This window comes from Oryx dammah, unplaced genomic scaffold (genome assembly GCF_014754425.2).
Source record: "Oryx dammah isolate SB20612 unplaced genomic scaffold, SCBI_Odam_1.1 HiC_scaffold_21, whole genome shotgun sequence".
Lineage (NCBI taxonomy): Eukaryota > Metazoa > Chordata > Mammalia > Artiodactyla > Bovidae > Oryx > Oryx dammah.
Window position 1 is genome coordinate 14,188,188 of NW_024070205.1, and position 21,128 is coordinate 14,209,315.

Consider the following 21,128-nt stretch of genomic DNA (forward strand, 5'->3'; position numbering starts at 1 on the left):
CTCTTCTCTGTATTTTTCTTGGCTCTGCCCTCCTCTGCATGCTGGATTTATCCTCCATGGTAATGATGATGGTAAGATGGATGCAACAATGTAATATTCAAACACAATATCATCCATAAATGAAGCATTTCTCTTAGGGCTAAAAGAAAAAAACATTATAGAAGTCCCATTGAAAGAGATCCATGCTTATTTCTAAACCAATCACTGGCAAATGGAATGAGACTATCAGACTTTGTTTAGACCAAGGTTCTCAGCCTTGGAACTACTGACATTTAGGGCCAGATCATTCTTTCTTGTAGGGAGTTACTCTATGCATTATTAACATCCAACAGCATCGTGGTCTCTACCCACTACATGCCAATAGTATTTGCCACCTATGACAGCCAAAAATGTCTCCAGACATTGCCAAATGTCCCTGGGGAGGCACAATCACCACTGGCTTAGACTAGCTATAATATAGCCTTAGAACACAAGTAAAGGTCATCTTAAGAAAGGAGGTAAGAAATTAAAGTTAACTAGACAACCAACAGTGGCCACTGCAATGTCCAAAACCAAACTTGTTTTCTACTTCCCATGTTCAAAATAGATTTCTCCTCCTGAATTTCTGATATTGATTAATATCACTGTCTAGATACTCAGTGACCCAAACTTAAGAACCCCAGTGTCGTCTTTATACCTTATTTCCCATGTCCAGTGGTCAACAGTTCCTGTCAACACTGATGCTGAAGCTCCTTGTGGATCTGTCTCTTCTCACCACTTCCACTGTCACCTAAGTATCTCAGCAGTTGCCTCCTTACTATGCTTCCTGCCTCCTAGGCTTTCCTACAGTTTTAACAGTTATCATCTAAGGATAAGTCTGGCCAAATCACCTCACAACTTAAAAATATTCAATGATACTTCCTCATTACCCAAAAAAGCAAATTAAACATTTTTAGCCTATTATATACAAAAGCTGCAATGATAGACCCTTTGCTTATTACTGCATGCTGAACTCCAGCCCCTCCACTTACCTTATTCTTTACCACTCAAGATTACTATTTTTTCAAACCAGACATCTAATATATCAGTGGTTTTTCTGCCTGAATGACCTCTTCACTCTCACTTCCTAATCCTGCTTCAAGTCCTACATACTTCTTATGCACTATTTCTTTTTTTGGTGACTTACATTCTCCCCATGGGAAATTAATTACTCTAGCAGCTGTATCCACACAGTATTTGTTAAACATATAATTGAGATTGAGCACTTAATGCAACATGTTACAGCTTTATTCATCTGGCAGTTAGATCAGGGCTATTAAAGATAAGGTATTATCTCTATTTATAACAACAATTTCTGGGCCAGTGCTTAGAACATAACAAAACAGCCCTAAATGCAGAGCTTCTGAAATAAAAGAACAGAATTGAACTGATTTCAATATATTTCAATGCCCAAAACTATTATAAGTCTCAGGGACTAAGTCTAACCAGTCAGTTAAAAGTATTTAATCTCTGGTGTTTAGACCTGGTGGTCTAGTGGTTAAGAATCTGCCTGTCAATGCAGGGGATACGGGTTTGATCCCTGGTCTGGAGAATTCCACATGCCTCAGGACAGCTGAGCCCACGCACAACAACTCTGAAGCCCACGGGCCCTAGAGCGTGTGCTCCGCAACTAGAGAAGCTGCTGCAACAAGGAGCAACTAGAAAGAGCCCAAGCACAGCAATGGAGACTCAGCGTAGCCAAAAAATAATAAGTTATTTTTTAAAGTATTTCATCTCTAATGAAAGTGAAAGTGAAGTCGCTCAGTTGTGTCCTACTCTTTGTGACCCTGTGGACTGTAGCCCACCAAGCTCTGCCGTCCATGGGATTCTCCAGGCAAGAATACTGGAGTGGGTTGCCATTTTCTTCTCCAGGGCATCTTCCCAACCCGGGGATGGAACCCAGGTCTCCTGCATTGCATGCAGACACTTTAACCTCTGAGCCACCAGGGATTAATAAGTCAAATTATCTGAACACATACAAAATGCCTGTTTAATAATTAAATAACAATTCAAAAAGCGACAATCAGTATATGCCAAATAAAAATCCATCAATATCATCTAAAAAATCATTTTGTATTAAGAGGAATGATAATTTCCAATTATTTGCACATGTGTATTCCCACAGACTATCCAAATCCCTTCTCACACTTCACCCTCAATGACGAACAGGGTTTGGGTGGGCTCTCTGAGAACAGGAGCTCGAACACAAGTGTCCCTGGACCCCAAGAGATGCTGAACTAGAGAAATCAAGCAAGAGTCACATCTCCAAAGGGATAAGAAGAAAGGGGTTGTTTTAGTTGCTGCTGTTGGCTTCAATTCAAACCAAAATAGAAACTGAGTACAAAGGAAAGGAGTCAAGGTAAACAGAGCCCATCTGGGGAGACTAACAGGGCATCATGCTATTGGTCTGTTATATTTCTTAGTACACAAGATGCCTGATTAGAAGATAAATAACAGTAGAATTTATAAAGGCCTATACATGGGAAAAGCAATATGGCAATATGTGTTGAGTCATAAAGATGTGAATTCTCTTTGTCAGAGGTTCTGCTTTGGGAATCTTTGCTGGGCAAATAATCAAAAACCCAGAAGGAAGTCTGTAAGCACCTTTGTGTCTCTATAGCCCTCTTTATAAACAAGAAAAAATAGAGTTGATCTACAAATCCACCATAAAAGACTAATTACATCTTTTTACATTCATTCAATGAGATTGGCTCTGGAAACTATACAGCATCTATGTGAAAACATGAGGCACTTATGATACCTGATACTTACATTTCAGTCTCGATTATATTAGCTAAAAAAATCATATGTGGAAAAGTTCTACCTAAATATATCCAAAAAAGATAATGGCTATACCAAAGTGTTAATAATTTCTACATTTGGGATTTTCATTACCTTCTAAACTTTCCATACTGTGGTTATGTTACTTTCAAAAGTTTAATTTCAAGTCAGCAAGAGAACCATAAATAAATTGCATTCATTTACGTACACCTTTAAGCACAGGCAGCAGAAAGCACCTGTCTTCAGAAAGGCCAGCGTTTGGGTGGAATGCCATTGAGAAAGATGAACACATCCTGTTGGAGTCCTGGGCGGGCCCAGTTTGATCTCACTTCTTGGAGAGTCCCAGGAGCTTGGAATTCAACTCCAAACCGCAGTCATAAGATTCATCAGCAGTGTCCCAAAGAATATGAATTAGCTGACAAACGTTTATGAGGTTTCACTCAAAAAAATCTAAACTTAGCTGTTCTGGCGGCGTGATGGACATCCCAGCCTGGACACTTACCTTGCCTGGACAGGGTGAAGATGCACCAGGGATTATTTGCCAAACCCTGCTCACTTTTCTTTACAGAGAACCTTAACCACATTAGCCTGTGGGTCACGGTGCCAGAAGACCAAATTTCTCAACTACTGTAGTTCTAAGGGCTTCTTTTTGTGCATACATAAAAATCTATTTTTATTCTTAAATCTATTTAAAGAGATATAAATAGTGCCCCAGTAACACACTGCTAAATCTTATATCCAAAGTGAGATTTGTATAAAAATGCTATATTGTAGACCTATTCTTTCTGTGCCTTAGATTTCTATTTAACCCTGTTTGTCAGGAACAGCCAAAGATCCTGCTCTCATCCGTAATAACATAAAACTGCTATAGACACCAAGATAGAAACAAGAGCTAATAAGATGGGCTGAGCTATGGTGTGATCCTATTGCTTTTAACTAACAGTCTGGTGATCACAAACACTTCTTTAATAAGGCACTGCCCTTAAATGTCCCTTGTGTTTTCACTTCCTGCTTAATTGGCTGGGATAGAGTGAGAATCACTGCTAAATGATTGCTCCGTGGTAGAAGCAACTGAATATTAGTGACAGGCACACAGAGTATAAATTCTGAAAAAAGGTAAGGCACATTCCCCCACTGCCAGAACTAAAGGCAGTTTGCAGGCTGAAGGGACATTACTTCTCTTCCCCTCTGCCCTCATTCTATTTACAAGGGGAAGATCAGATTTCTCAGAAATTCCTGTTTGCATCTGGGTACCCTAAAATGCAACTTACTGCCTCATAAAACAAAAGTCCCACATTTCTACTGGAAAAAAAAAAATCACAGATAGCTGTATGTCATATTTATATTTTTGGATAGGATCTGAATTTTTCTCGTAGGGATTTCCCTTTCTCTTCTTTTTTAACATGTATACACTCCACTTGATTTTCTCTGGGCTTCCCAGGTGACGCTAGTGGTAAAGAATCCATCTACTGATGCAGAAGTCATAAGAGACTTGGGTTCGATCCCCAGGTCAGGAAGATTCCCTGATAGAGAACATGGCAACCCACTCCAGTATTCTTGCCAGGAGAAGCCCATGGACAGAGGAGCCTGAAGGCTACAGTCCATTACCCAACTGCTGGCTTCAACATTTATCCAACTTAAAGTTTAACACTAGTAATTTTCTCTCCAAGGTTAATTCCTTTTATCTATTAAATATATTTTTTCTCTGAAAAAATTTAAATCACCTTTGTACCTCTCTTCAGTATTCTTCCCAAAAAGAGTTCCCATCAAGTTCTACCTCAGTCATCCAGGCCTTTCTAACCACCTCTGCTGAGAAACCGTTGCATTTGCTGGAATCAGTCTCTTCTCAAGATCTTTTGTTCTTCTCAGAAAATCTACCAGAACTCACTTCCCAGCTATAGTAGTTTGCAAAAATGGCCTCAACTATATACATACATGCCTGCCCTCTACAATGTGACGTGGCCTCCTGACAGGAGGCAACATCTATTCCCCGGGGGCGGGGGGGCCGCGCGCCAATCTAGACTGGCCTTGATTCTTGCCTTGGCCAATAGAATATGGTAAAAGAAAACGTGTGCCAGTTCCAAGAGAAGACTTTGAGAGCATTTGTACACTTCTCCTCAGTCTCCTGGGATCCCTCACATCTCTTGGATGAACCCTAAGCTAGCATCCTGGATGATGGAAGACCACGAGGAGCAGAGCAAGGCATCCCAGCTGAAATCATCTGAGAGTAGCCAGGCCCTAGCTGACGAAGCAGTTTATCAAAGACACATCAGTGAAGCCAGCCAAGACCAGAAGAACTACCGGGAGAACTGAGTTCAGCCAAAACTGTTGGCCCCTAAGACTGTGAACTTTATTTTTTAAACATTGTACATTGCAGTATAGCTGATTAACAATGTTGTGATAGCTTCAGGTGCAAAATTTAGTATACCTACGTGTTTTAAGAAATGAGGGCTTTAGTCACATACTCTCAAACTGAAAGCAGTCAATATGTTTTAATTTAAAAAGCAGACACTCTGGAATCAGAAGGACTTGAGGACATGAATTAGCCTATTTTCTCATAGAAAAGATAAAAGGAGATGTAATTTATAAAATATGTGGCACTTAGCAGGTTATATAAAATCCTAAAAGGATTTGTTTCTATATTATATGACAATTGTAGGAATTCATATAATCTTAAATATTTGACTGAGGGAAATTTTCTGTTCCATTTTCAGGTGGACAGAAAAGGAACTCAGCCATCTATATACATGTATCCATTCCCCGACCCACCAAACTCCACTCCCATCCAGGCTGCCACACAACTTTGAGCAGAATTCTCTGTACTATACAGTAGGACCTTGTTGGTTATCCATTTTAAATATAGCAGTGTATACATGTCCATCCCAAACTCCCTAACTATCCCTTCCCCCTATCCTTCCCCTTGACAACTGTAAGTTCATTCCCTGAACTTTAGTAAATGATTAAGTTTGGGGATAACTTGTCACACAGCAAAAGCTAACTAATACAGCCACCAATACATATTCCTTAACAACCAAGCCTCTTCTTTACTACTTTTCTTTTCATATTATAGGCTAAAATTTTCTCATCAATTAGACTACCCTTTCACCTAGCACACAAGTTCTTATAATTCAATGCAAAAATTCTCCTCATCCCCAAAGTATGGAGACAGGGTGTTCTTAGCCACAATGACATCACAGGAAGTAGTATGTAAAATTTCCCTCAATCAAATATTTAAGAGTATACAAATTCCTACAATTGTCATATAATACAGAAACAAATCCTTTTAGGATTATATATAACCTGCCATGTGCCACCTATTTTACAAACTGCATCTCCTTTCATCTTCTCTATGAGAAAACAGGCTAATTCATGTCTTCAAGTCCTTCTGATTCCAAAGTCTATGCTTTTCTCATTAAACCATACTGGTTATTTTCACTTGGAGAGTATGTGACTAACGCTTTAATTTCTTACAAGACTTAGATATACTAAATTTTGCATCAACTTATAGAACTCAAACAAAAATCCTTCACTTTGCTTACTCAGCCATCCAAGTGACAGATGTTGCCTAAGTCTGTGCACTCTTGAACCTACAATCCTCAGCACTGACCTACCTATCTGCCTGCTTCTTCTCTTCTCGGAGGTCATGACAATGGACTAAGCCACTTTCACCTAACTCATTTCTACCTGTGTTTTCCTGTCTCTAAAAACCAATCAGCCGTCTACTCCAAAATGTCTGACTTTTTCCAGCCTGTCTTCTAATCTATGACTGAGGTAGACAGTAGGGGAGAAAGATGGAATACAAATCAAAACATGAAAACATTCATTAAACATATAATAAGATGCCAACATACTCTCACCTATGAGATGCATCCCAGGCTCTTGGTTATACATACTGTAAACTTTCTGGACAAAGTCTACTTCTCCCTTTGTATCTTGACATGGCATATGTTCAGTAAATCAATGTTGAGGAATAATAATATTTACAAAAGTGGAAACTATGGCCCCAGTGGCTTCATGTTGCATTCAAAAGAATCATCTTTTATGGCATTTAACTTGAACTTTATGTTTTTTTCCTTACAAAGGGCTATTACCATTAATAGGGCACCACAGAGGGGACTTTTGTTTTTCTTCTGATAGCCATCTTTCAACAAGTCTGGCTGCAAGCAAATGAGATCAGCATTTTAAGAGCCAATAATTGTGTGGCTGATTGTCTATACTTGCTAAAAATTTTTCCCATAGTTTGCCTATGCCTCTATAGTATGCCTCTATCACTGACTCTATCTTGTAGTGAAAATTAATGCCCCAATTTAAACGAATGATATGAAACATGATCTATTATGCCCGCTGGCACACAGTATGTTACACCTCATTACTACATTCTTAAAGAATAATTAGCATCTCTGGGGATGAATCAAATATTACACATTCAACATTTGCAGATACATTTACTCACAGTTAGAAAATGGTGGTTCTAACCTTTCCATACACTAAGCCTCAGTCATAAGTTTTACCAGTCCTGAAAGTTGACATTTTCCTCTGGGGAACATAGATTGTTTTACTGTTGAATTACTGGCATGCCAGTTGAGTCTAGAAACTTTCCACTCACATGCTTATATATTGAGCCTACTGTCATATTTTTGCATTTCCTCCAAAGTTATTTATACTCTTTAAACTCTTTAATTAAATTTGATAAATAAAATGGGGACTGACTCCATTTAATTGCACTCAGTTGCTCAGTTGCTCAGTCATGTCGGACCCTTTGCAACCCCATGGACTACAGCACACCAGGCCTCCCTGTCCATAACCAACTCCCGGAGCTTGCTCAAACTCATGCCCATAGAGTCAATGATGCCATCCAACCATCTCATCCTCTGTCGTCCCCTTATCCTCCTGCATCAGGGACTTTTACAATGAGTCAGTTCTTCACATCAGATGGCCAAAGTATTGGAGTTTCAGCTTCAGAATCAGTCCTTCCAATGAATATTCAGGGCTGATTTCCTTTAGGATGGACTGGTTCCATCTCCTTGCAGTCCAAGGGAGTTTTCTCCAATACCACAGTTCAAAAGCATCAATTCTTAGGTGCTCAGCTTTCTTTTTGGTCCAACTCTCACATCCATATATGATCTCTGGAAAAACCATTGCTTTGACTAGATGGACCTTTGTCAGCAAACTAATGTCTCTGCTTTTTAATATGTGGTCTAGGTTTGTCATAGATTTTCTTCCAAGGAGCAAGCATCTTTTAATTTCATGGCTGCAGTCACCATCTGCAGTGATTTTGGAGTCCAAGGAAAGGGTGTCACTTTTTTCATTGTTTCCCCATCTATTTGTCATGAAATGATAGGACAGGATATTTAACTGAAATATTTAGCCTCAAAATCCACAAGTGTTCATGATACATTCAGATAATTAAGACCAACTTAAGCCACTGTTTAATTTATTGGAGAAGTCACTCATACATCCATATCATTATCTATATTACAGTCAGATGCCAAAACTGAAATACAGATTTAATGTAAGCTTAAACCACTTTCAATTGTCTTTATGTATCATGTTACAATTTAAACATGTCATTTATTAATTTCAAATAACTTTAAATCAAGTTAACCACAGAAAATGTAAGATCTCACAAAATACACTCATCAAAAATATAGAAGGTTATTCAGAGTATAAAACAGTGTACTTTAATCATTATCAGTCCTGGTTTAATATATTTTTACTTTTTCTCTTCTTGAAATTCTATTTTTTTTCCATCAGATTTCCTAGGATTTTAGTTTCTTGTTTCCTTAAAAATATTTTCAAGTTTATCTTATTTCTTTAAAGACAGAACTGCATCTTATACTCTGACAATTCTAAAACCTTACATTTTTGTGCATCTGTTCTGGCAGCTGGTTGTTTCTGCTTGTACTTATCCTTGGTGCCTGGCTTCCACAAATGCTTGGTTAAATTTTACTATGATTTTCCCATTACACTCATATAACTATTTCTGGGAATTCCTGGAAGCCTAGGATCTTCATTTGCTTTTACTAGGTACATACAGGGGCACGACCAGTTCAGGACCACCTTAGATCAAATCCACACCCAGCATTCTCTGAACTGCCTAGGTGAAGTGTTAAAGTACCACATCCTTGAGAACATCAGGGTTTGGCTGTAACGTCTCAATGATTTATTTCATTAGGATTTGGGTTTTGTGTCCCTCTGTTACTCAGCACTAAAGGTGGGAGGGCAAGGAGTGTTGACTTCTGGTTCACTCTTATCCTTATGCTCAGAGGGTAGCCTGGGGATCTCAGTTTTACACAGAGATTTCCTCTTAGACTGCCTACCATGGGTAGGTCCTGGGTTCAATGTGACTAGGTTTTGCAACCAAGAATAATCCCTGCCCATGTCCTCAAGCTTCCCTGGTGGCTCAGTGGTAAACAATCCACCTGCAATGCAGGAGACCTAGGTTCAATCCCTGGGTTGGGAAGATCCCCTAGAGAAGGAAATGGCAACCCACTCCAGTACTCTTGCCTGAAGAATTCTATGGATAGGGGAGCCTGGCAGCTACAGTCCATGGGGTTGCAAAGAGTCAGACACAACTAAAGCAACTTAGCACACATATAAATATTTATAATCCCATTAAGAGAAAGAAAATAAGAATAACTTACTCAATTTGTAAACAAACTGATACACCCCCATTTTATGTAGAAAACCTCAAGCTTAGGACTTGACAAATTTATCATCTCACTTAATTATCTGTTTATTTCTTTGTAAGTGTTAGTCACTCAGTTGTGTCCGACTCTGTGACCCATAAACTATAGCCCACCAGGCTCCTGTCCATGGAATTCACCAGGCATCAATACTGGAGTGGGTTGCCATTCCCTTCTCCAGGAGGTCTTCCCAACCCAGGGATCAAACTTGGGTCTCCTGCATTGCAACTAACATATGTCCTCAAGCAGAAGTGGCTTCAGTGTTCCACTGACTATTCTGGGTCTCATTTTCCTCTAAACTTTTAGTCAGGTAATTCCTTTACTATTTTTTAGCATTCTGATACTTCTAAAATTATATGTATCCATCCCAGACTTGTTAGCTGTTTTCAGTGGCAGGATTGGTCCTGAGTGTCTTAGTCCACTATGGTTCCAGAAACAGATGTTTCCCCAGGGTTAATAAGCCCCATTCAAACAAACATATCCCACGTGTCTGAAGTGTCTGTTTTAACTCTCTCTCTTAACTGCAAGTAACAAACACGGCTCATTTCAGTTCAGTTGCTCAGTCGTGTCCGATTCTTTGCGACCCCATGAATCCAAGTTACTTCAAATAACTGAGGATAGTTACAAGGATTGGCTTCCCAGGTGGCTCAGTAGTAAAGAATTCTCCTGCCAATGCAGGGGACGCAGTTTTGACTCCTAGGTTAGGCAGATCTGGAGAAGCATATGGCAACCCACTCCAGTACTCATGCCTGGGAAATCTCATGGACAGAGGAACCTGGTGGGTTACAGCCTGTGGGGTTGCAAAAGAGCTGGACGTGACTTAGTGACTAAACAACAAGTTACAAGAATGCAGGTGCACAGGATCCCAGGAGAAACCGGGAAGAGGAGCCTTTCACAGTGTGCCAAGAAAGATGAGAAGAACTGGAAAGAGTAGGAGATTGTGGGCCTTCACTCCATCTCAGAGCTCCTTAACCTTTTTTAGCAAGACTCAGAATAGCCTGGAGGGCTGTGAAAACACAGATTGCTGGGCCCCACCTGCAGGGTTTCTGAAACAGGGCCTCAGAATTTGCCTGTCTGGACTGCAAGGAGATCAGTTAATTATAAAGGAAATCAACCCTGAATATTCATTGGAAGGACTGATGCTGAAGCTGAAGTTCCAATAATTGGCCACCTGATGTGAAGGACCAACTCATTAGAAAAGAGCCTGATGCTGGGAAAGACTAAAGGTGGGAGGAGAAGGGGACGACAGAGGATGAGATGGTTGGATGACATCACTGACTCAAAGGATTTAAGTTTGAGCAAACTCTGGGAAATGGTGAAGGACAGGGAGGCCTGGTGTGCTACAGTCCATGGGGTCACAAACAGTCGACACGACTAAGTGACTGAACAACAATAACTAGATTCGCAGGTGATCATGCTGCCCATGATCTCAGAGATCAGCCTTTGAGAACCACCGCCCTACTGCATCCACATTCCAACATGAAGACTGGAGTTTCGCCACTGAGATCCCAATCCTAGTTGTCCCTCTACTGCACGTGTGAACTGAGACACACTGGATTTTCCCACCTCTCTGTGCCTGCTTCCTGTCTGGGTGCCTCAGATTCCTTGTCTATAAAACAGAGAAACTGGAAGCACTTACCTCAAAGCATGTGTTGAGAAGATCAAATGAAACAAAAGATGTAAAATGCATAGAACAGTGCCAGTATCTTATAATGACAAGCACTCAGTAACATCAGTTACTGGTAATAACATTATCACTCATCTATTTTAACTAAATCATATATCAGAATTTATTCTCCTTTTGCCCATGTGCAATTTTATTTTCTACCGTGTTAACTGGCTTTTTCTGCCCCCAACTCCCTCCCTCTCACAAATCCCGTTAAAAGTATTCAAGCATAGCTTCCTCGTGATTTTGGCTCACCATGACAGTCGCAGACTAGTCACTATCCCCCTTCATGACTTTTTAATTATAAAACAATTTTAAAGCTTTTTATTGTGCAATTATTTTAGGCTTGCATCAATGTTGCAAGAATGGCACAGAGTTCCTGCACACCCCCTAAACTGCTTGCCTTCGTAACATCTTATATAATGACAATAACCACTCCTCAATGTTTCCTAATCTTTCATGACTTGCACATTTTTGAAGAGTCTTGGTCAGCTGTTTTGTACAATGTCCCTCCATTTGGATTTATCTAGTATTTTCTCCTGATTAGATTGTAGTTACACACTTCTGGCAAGAATACCACTGAAATGATATTGCATCTTTCTTAACACATTGTATCAGGAGGGACATGATGTCATATATGACTGTCGATAGCTTCTCTATTGGGAGAAGGCAATGGCACCCGACTCCAGTACTCTTGCCTGAAAAATCCATGGATGGAGGAGCCTGGTAGGCTACAGTCCATGGGGTCGCTAAGAGTCGGGCACGACTGAGCGACTTCACTTTCAATTTTCACTTTCATGCAGTGGAGAAGGAAATGGCAACCCACCCCAGTGTTCTTGCCTGGAGAATCCCAGGGATGGGGGAGCCCGGTGGGATGCCATCTATGGGGTCGCACAGAGTCGGACACGACTTAAGTGACTTAGCAGCAGCAGCTTCTCTATTTCCAATCTTTTGAGTTTATTAATGACTACGGTATACTCAGGGCTTCTCTGGTGGCTTAGACAGTAAAGTTATCTGCCTGCAATGCTGGAGTTCAGTTCACTTGAGCCACTCAGTTGTGTCCAACTCTTTGCAACCCCATGAACTACAGGACGCCAGGCTTCCCTGTCCATCACCAACTCCTGGAGCTTACTCAAACTCATGTCCATTGAGTCGGTGATGCCATCCAACCATCTCATCCTCTGGCATTCCCTTCTCCTCCCGCCTTCAATCTTTCCCAGCATCAAGGTCTTGTCCAATGAGTCAGTTCTTTGCATCAGGTGGCCAAAGTATTGGAGTTTCAGCTTCAACATCAGTCCTTCCAATCAATATTCAGGACTGGTTGGATCTCCTTGCAGTCCAAGGTACTCTTAAGAGTCTTCTCCAACACCTTCTTCAAAAGCATCAACTCTTCAGTGCTCAGCTTTCTTTGTAGCCCAACTCTCACATCCATATATGACCACTGGAAAAACCAAAGCTTTGACTAAACAGACCTTTGTTGGCAAAGTAATGTCTCTGCTTTTCAACATGCTGTCTAGGTTGGTCGTCGCTTTTCTCCCAAGGAACAAGTGCCTTTTAATTTCACGGCTGCAGTCACCATCTGCAGTGATTTTGGAGCCCCCCAAAATAAAGTCTATCACTGTTTCCATTGTTTCCCCTACTATTTGCCATGAAGTGATAGGACCAGATGCCATGATCTTAATTTTCTGAATGTTGAGTTTTAAGCCAACTTTTTCAATGCAATGCTCATGACCCTGGTTCAATCCCTGGGTTGAGAAGATCCCCTTGAAAAAGGAGTGGTAAACCACTCCAGTATTCTTCCTTGGAGAATCCCATGGAGAGAGAAGCCTGGCTGGTTTCAGTCCCTGGGGTCACAAAGAGTTGAACATAACTGAGAGACTAACACACTCTATGTACTTAATTATATACTTAATGCTGTCCATTTTTCCCAGTTTAAATTCCCAAGAGGGAACCTGACTAGTCAAATTCTCATTTGCTGCCATGTCACATCACAATCCGTGAATTCAGTGCCCTGGGACCAGGTCACCCTCCCTGGTCCTGTTAGCCACGGTGCAGTAGGGTGAGAGGGTGGGTAGAACAAAATGAGGCTGCACCGGGCGGCTCTTAACAGTGACTCCCAACGGGGAAGACGCCAAAGAAAGGGCTGGAAATGAGGCAGACACCATGACTGACATGTCTAAACATAATTACAGGCTTAAAGACATTTAGTGTTGTTGCTCAATGTGTTCTCATTAAAACAAAATGCTGCGATTAAATTCCCTCATATCCCAGGACTTCTCTTTTTATACAGAACCTGTTCAAATATATCTGAGTGCTCATGTCATGTGTTTCACACATGTTAAGATCACTGGAGGTTGTCAGCAATAAGTATAGCAGGACCTTCCAGAGTGGAAACAGGAAGAAACTGATCCTGTCCCAGGGGAAAGGTTCTACAATGTATATATGTACATCACTGGCTTTGATATTACTATTGAATCCATCAGTCAGGAAGCACAGTAAAAGTGATAATTTATAGAGACTGCCTAAGAAAGTGATGTTCAAAAGAAAATCCATAATACTAACATGAAGAGCACAATAAATATTAATAAGTATGAAAACAATATTTCCAACTCTTTCTGGAAATGGCATCAGACAAAACTTCTATGCAAAGTGTGATAGTTGCTTTAAACACACCATCTTGAAATATCAACCACAGACCCCTAACTTCTTACAGAAATGCCAGTTATGGATCCGCCATCTTTGAGTTTATTACACATTTGGGCTCCAAAATCACTGCAGATGGTGACTCAGTCCAGTTCAGTTCAGTCCAGTCACTCAGTCGTGTCCAATTCTTTGCGACCCCATGACTCGCAGCACGTCAGGCCTCCCTGTCCATCACCAACTCCCGGAGTTCACTCAGACTCATGTCCATCCATGAAATTAAAAGACATTTACACCTTGGAAAGAAAGTTATGACCAACCTAGACAGCATATTCAAAATCAGAGACATTACTTTGTCAACAAAGGTCTGTCTAGTCATGGCTATGGTTTTTCCAGTAGTCATGTACGGATGTGAGAATTGGACTGTAAACAAAGCTAAGTGCAGAAGAATTGATGCTTTTGAACTGTGGTGTTGGCGAAGACTCTTAAGAGTCCCTTGGACTGCAAGGAGATCCAACCAGTCCATGCTAAAGGAGATCAGTCCTAGGTGTTCATTGGAAGGACTGATGCTGAAGCTGAAACTCCAATACTTTGCCCACCTGATGTGAAGAGCTGACTCATTGGAAAAGACCCCGATGTTGGGAAAGATTGAGGGCAGAAGAAGGGGACAACAGAGGATGAGATGGTTGGATGGCATCACCAACTCAATGGACATGAGTTTGGGTAAACTCTGAGAGTTGGTGATGGACAGGGAGGCCTGGCGTGCTGCAGTCCATGAGGTCGCAAAGAGTCAGACATGACTGAGCAACTGAACTGAACTGAAGATAAACACATATACTTTTTTCTCCCTCATTCTCCAATTTACCATGCAAAGCAGAAAATGTAGGTTTCCCATCTCATAATGTCCACTAATACATTATTTGTACATAAGTACAGTATATATGCTGGCATATACTTCTCTTTCTTGAATTCATTTTATTGAATTCCACCAGCTGATTTAAGAAGTTGAGAATTGCAAGCTATTCTTGACATACATTTGCTTTCCATTCAGGAAACTTGCTGGACCTTTCTTCTTGGACACCCCTCCCCACAGGGGTAACATCTAGTTCCTGGGTTCTAAAATACATTTTCTCTTCCTGACCTGAATAAACAAGCTGCATAAACATTTCTGTTTGGGTATGCCTCAGCTGTGTGAAACTGTCATATCATTTGAACATTTAAGTATAAAATAGGACGGTTACAAATATTATAACACATAAAACTTAGAGCATGAGTAACTGGACAGCAAAGAATATGCATGGTGTGGGTGACAAGGTGAATTATATAATCTCTCAGGGCCTTACCTTTCTCATCTGTAGAATGGGGATACAAAGAACTTACATCAAGCCAAAATTATAAGAATCACATGAGATAATGCATGTGAGAATTTGGCAGAGTACTTTTACGAACTGTAAGTTCCTTTCCTTTTCTTCTACAAAATATAATGTAAGACAGAGTCTGCCTTAAAATGAGATATTGCTCTTTATTATCACTATGCATTTAGGAACACAAACTACAAAGTTTCTCAAAGAGCCACCATCAGCTTGTTCCAAAAGTTAGTTAACACAGAGGCAGATTTCAGCCAGGGAAGGAGAAAGCACCAGCAAAGGATATCACTTTAGACAAAATCTTTTCAGCATCTCTACCTTCAGCTAGATCTTTCTCATCTTCCATCAAGTAAACCCTTTTAGCAACTAAGCCTCATTTCGGGAATGTGCCTTTGTATCTCTGTAATTCCAGCCAACTCTTGACCCCACACTTCACCCTTGGAATTTTCCCTCAGGCCTAAATTCTTTTCTGTGGTAGTCCTGTTTCTAAGGGGCTTGGGACTAGTTCTCAGGTTTCTGATACCACTTCTGGTATCGGCTCTCCCTCACATTTTGTTGCAAAAAATGGAATCGTTCCAGACATGATCAATTTACCAGCATTGGTGGATTTATGCGCCTCGGTACCTCTGGACTCAACGCTACCCTCTTCTACATAACTTCCCGAGAGCACCTTCACGTCTTCTCATGCCCCCAGCCCTGTTCCTTACTCCTTCAGCCATAATGGTTTAAGCATAAAAAAAAGGATAGATAAGTTAACCAAGGAAGAAACGCCCATCATTCGAGGAAGACAAGAAGGAGGAGGCCAATAACATTAGAGGAAAAACAAAAATCTCTATAGAAGTCTTTTAAAAAGTTTTGCATAAACATTCCTAGTTAAAACAAGAGGGATCTTGTGGTCTGAACCAACACCTAAATCTCTTCTACCCTAAAAGCTTTCAATTCAGGTTCTCGGAGTTTTTTCCTTTAAGTTACTGTTGATACTTGTTATCAGAACTAGTATTAAAATGGACTAGTGTTAAATGTTCCGGTTGATTCTGCTTAACTCCATCGGTCCTGTCCTGTTAGCCTCTGCCTGACTTCATCACCAGGAATAGTAAAATTTGCTTCTCCTCTGATTAGCTATTAACAGACTGATACAATTTCTAGTTTCTCCAGTTTTCTTATTTAATATTTACTAGGAACCATGACTATAGGAACTAAAAAAAAAAAAAATACAAGCACAGGCTTCAATCATTTTAATAACCTGTGTCCAAGCAAAATATGAGCCACTTAATACAAGTATCCAGAATATATACACTCAAAAACACCACGTATCTCAAGCATCTATAAATGAAAGACCTACGTAACATCTGCAGATCTTTTCCTGATGAAACCAGAATTTTATTAAAACAAATTATTGCACTTTTTTAAAGGGCAGAGACACATAAAACTTTTCAAGGAAAACTCCTTCAAAAAAAAATAATGCCAGTTATTCCTTCCCAGACAGAATTGAAATGCAGGGTAGAGAAGTCTTTCTCTGGCCAAAAGAAATCATTTTCTAAAATACTCTTCCCCTCTTTTTTTCCTAGAGTACAAGCCACACAGAATGTTCTATATGGAAGTCCTTCTGGTTCCCAGTTGTTGCTTCAGTTGTGTCCAACTCTTTGTGACCTTGTGGACTGTAGCAGGCCAGGCTCCTCTGTCCATGAGATTCTCCAGGCAAGAACACTGGAGTAGGTTGCCATTTCCTCCTCCAACCCAGGATCTTCCCAACCCAGGGACTGAACCCACATCTGTTATGCCTCCTGCATTGGCAGGCCAGTTCTTTACCACTAGTCCTTCTGGTTCCTTACAACTGGTAAAACTGAAGTGGCTGCTGTGAGCCTGTTAAAATAGGTTAGCAGGCCAGGAAATTATTCTGTATACAGTCAATTTTAAAGGTGAATATTGTTTTAAGACATGTCTTCACATTTATCACAATTCTCTCATGCTAAGACTTAAATACAACATTTTTGAGATTAATTATGTTAAGACTTACGATCTTGTTAATGGTCAAGTATCTCTCTCCTAAGACTCCACTTGCCCATCTTATTCTCCTGGCCATGCTCTTCTTTAGTCTTTACATGTCTACAGTCAAAAGACTCTCCCTGTGACCCTAGTAGCTTCACGTTGAAGCTTACACATCAGCCAACAAAAACAGGTCTATTGCCAACTTGACTGACTGCTCTCCAATGTCACCATTTCCTTTTTGCCTTTGAGTCTTAAACATGCTTTCTCCCTCCTTCCTCCCCTCTGCCCTATGCCATCCGCCTTTTGCCCCAACTCCACCTCCAACTCTTCACCCAGATAACTGTCATTCCCCTGCTTGGGAGAATGTTTCCTGGTTCTTTGTCCCAGTCCCATCACCTTCTACTGAGAACTGGAGAAACCAATAGGCCACAGGGAGTTGCGAGAATATATTGACTAGGTACTTGGATTCTGGAGATGAATCTTGGATTTCAAATCTCAGATCTACCATTTACTAGTTATGAGGCCCAGGGTAGGAAAATGTCACCCTGCTGGGCCTCTACTTTGACAAAAACACAAAATATAAACAATATTGTTATTTTGTCATTTTTATGAGGATTAAATCTGTTAAAGCATGTAAAGCAATAACAGTATCAGATATGCAGTACCTATTCAATAAGAATTAGATACTATCATTGCCACAATGGGGTCACAAAGAGGCTTCCCTGGTGGCTCAGAGGTTAAAGTGTCTGCCTAGAATGCAGGAGACCCGGGTTCAATCCCTGGGTTGGGAAGATCCCCTGGAGAAGGAAATGGCAACCCACTCCAGCACTCTTGCCTGGAGAATACCATGGAGGGAGGAGTCTGGTAGGCTACAGTCCATGGGCTCGCAAAGATTCGGACACGACTGAGCGACTTTACTTACTTATTGCCACAAAATCTGGATTTCCCATATCCTATTACATGATGTGTATTGTTATCACAATTCTTATTCTTATAACATGATCTTCCAAACATTATAAGCTCTGTGAAGATAAAAGACTTTATCTGACTCATTCCAAGCACCAAGGCACATGCCTTGGAGATATAAGGCATAGAATTGCACTCAGTAAGCATTTAATGAATCAGTGAAGAAGTGAATTACTATCAATGACTCTGCCTCCAAGACATGAGTTCAAAGTTGCTTTTCGGAAGCTGTCACTGTGTCCCTACAAGTCCACGTCCCGGACTCACAACAACACGCGTTCAGCTGCTCTCACACCAGTTCCACTGTGTGTTACTTTGAGGCTTTTGGATTTGAGTCAGCTGTTAGAATACTCTAAACCTGATATTTTAGAATCTGGACTAAACTACTTGCTGAGTGTTTGGACTTGGCTTGTTTCTTAAATTACTTACAGGACGTGGTACCCTAGCTGCGCATTAGAAATACCCTGCTCTGGGTCACCACCTGGATAAGCATTTCCTCCCATTTAACTTCTATCTTATCCCCAACTAGTAATTGAGGAAACTGACACTGTAACACCTCAAACTATAACTTTGCTCATTAATTAGGTGGCTGTAAAGAAAGGAATTATCTGTTCTGAATGTCAATTAGAATTATATTTGTTATTTTCTTATTATTACAGAACAATGACAATTGGTATTAATAATGACTCAATACATTTCAGTATCAGTATACTCTTCTGTATTTCATTAGTTGTAATGTTTAAGAATATTCCATATCCATAACACCATCCCATTGTCCAAACATGTAACAGAAAACATTTCATACTAACAAAATCATGGGATGATAATATAAGGTTATATACAAGTCCACATCAAGGGTACTAAAACAATGTTATTTCATCTGTTCATTCAAAAATATGTATTGAATTCCTATTACACTGTGATGTATTAAAGAATAGAGCTGTAAAGATGAATCATGTTCTATGCCTTAAGTTCATAAATTAGTGGATTTCAATTTAGGTTAAAATAATACTTAAGTGTTTGAAATTAAAGCAGCTTCCAACTTTGCTCTTCACCAAAGGACAAGGAGCCATCATGATCTTGAAGAATAGCTGCTAAAATCATCTATTTTGCAGTATTTCATTTCCATTAAATCTTTCTAAATACAGATCCCAAAGGACTTTCTCTCTGTATAGCCCTAATGTTTAGGTCAGGATAGAGTCTAACAGAATAACCAACTCATTATAATGTTCTAGTGTTAATATTCAAGGAACATCCCCAGAAAGGTAAAAAGGGAATCAAAGTTCAACAGCCAAAGACCCTCTCCCTCCACAATTCTCATCTGTACCGTGAACTCACATTACTGCTATGTATGTTAAAACAGTGAAAATGTGTTCATATGGCAAGAGGGCAATAAGGGTAAAGGACAATACTCTCAAATGTTTATAATCACAGACAGTACAAAAAAACAGACCCCACTCAAGTTTTGCTTAAATGTACACATTTTTCTTCTAATGTAATTTAGGTTCAGGCATGTTTCTGTCCTCTATTAACACAGTTTCAAGGAGCATTGCTGGGTTAGTCTACAGTTATGACTTTGGAAGGAGGCCCATCTGGATTTGAACTCCCCCTCCACCACCTGAGGAGGTCTTGATCAAGCTCATTAACCTCACTGATCTTTATCTACATGATGGTAGATATAACAACTACTTTTTAAAATACAGGACATGAGAAGGGACTTCCCTGGGGGTACAGGGGTTGACTCTGCCTTCCAATGCAGGGGTATGGGTTCAATCGTTGGTTGGGGAGCCAAGATCCCACAGGCCCCATGGCCAAAAAACATAAAAATATTGCAATAAATTAAAGACTTTAAAAATGGTCCACATTTTTTAAATCTTTTAAAAATATGAGGATGCCTAACAATTGTTTTTTCTCTAACTATTGCATCAAAAATTAATTTTTTAGAAAGGAGGAGTAAGAGGACAAAGGCAGGAAAAAGAAAAAGAATAAGTGAGGGGGAAGTAACAGGAAGAGGAGAAAAAGAAAATGGGGAAGAGAAGGAAGACAATGGAAAAGTTTGGTTTTTTTAAATTATGTTATCAACTATGGAAACCCATTGACTTCAAAAGCAAAACAGCTATAAAATTAAAAGCATAAAAGGAAATAAAGCCATCAACTGGCTGTTTACTTGAAGTGCTGTGTATAAATGAATAAAGAATGAATGAACTGTACAAATCTAATGGGGCTGAGAAAAGACAGGGGCATAATCAGAGCTTCCCTGGTGGCTCAGACAGTAAAGAATCTGCCTGCTATGTGGGAGACCCAGATTTGATCCCTGGGTCGGGAAGATCCCCTGGAGAAGTCAATGGCAACCCACTCCAGTATTCTTGCCTGGAGAATCCCATGACAGAGGAGCTTGGCGGCCTACAGTCCATGGGGTCACAAAGAGTCAGACACAATTGAGCAACTTAACACTTTACCCTTCAGACAATGTATATAGTTGATCCTTGAACAATGCTGGTTTGAATTGCACAGGTCCACTTGTACATTAAAACTCAGCAGTGGCCACAGGACTGGAAAAGGTCCGTTTTAATTCCAATCCCAAAGAAAGGCAATGCCAAAGAATGCTCAAACTACCACACAATTAGACTCATCTCACACGCTAGTAAAGTAATGCTCAAAATTCTCCAAGCCAGGCTACAGCAATACATGAACCGTGAACTTCCTGATGTTCAAGCTGGTTTTAGAAAAGCCAGAGGAACCAGAGATCAAATTGTCAACATCTACTGGATCATCGAAAAAGCAAGAGAGTTCCAGAAAAGCATATTTCCGCTTTATAGACTATGCCCAAGCCTTTGACTGTGTGGATCACAATAAACTGTGGAAAATTCTGAAAGAGATGGGAATACCAGACCACCTGACCTGCCTCTTGAGAAACCTGTATGCAGGTCAGGAAGCAACAGTTAGAACTGGACATGGAACAATAGACTGGTTCCAAATAAGAAAAGGAGTACGTCAAGGCTGTATATTGTCACCCTG

At 40.3% G+C, this 21,128-nt stretch overlaps 1 protein-coding gene and 1 non-coding gene across 2 annotated transcripts in view; one reads left to right on the forward strand and one right to left on the reverse strand.

Annotated features, from left to right (window-relative positions):
- The window catches only part of HMCN1 (hemicentin 1), a 551,984-nt gene that overhangs the window by 499,722 nt on the left and 31,134 nt on the right, over positions 1-21,128 (reverse strand). The window lies entirely within an intron of this gene.
- Positions 17,867-17,938, forward strand: TRNAS-AGA. The gene has a single exon. It is a non-coding gene; the product is annotated as a tRNA-Ser (tRNA).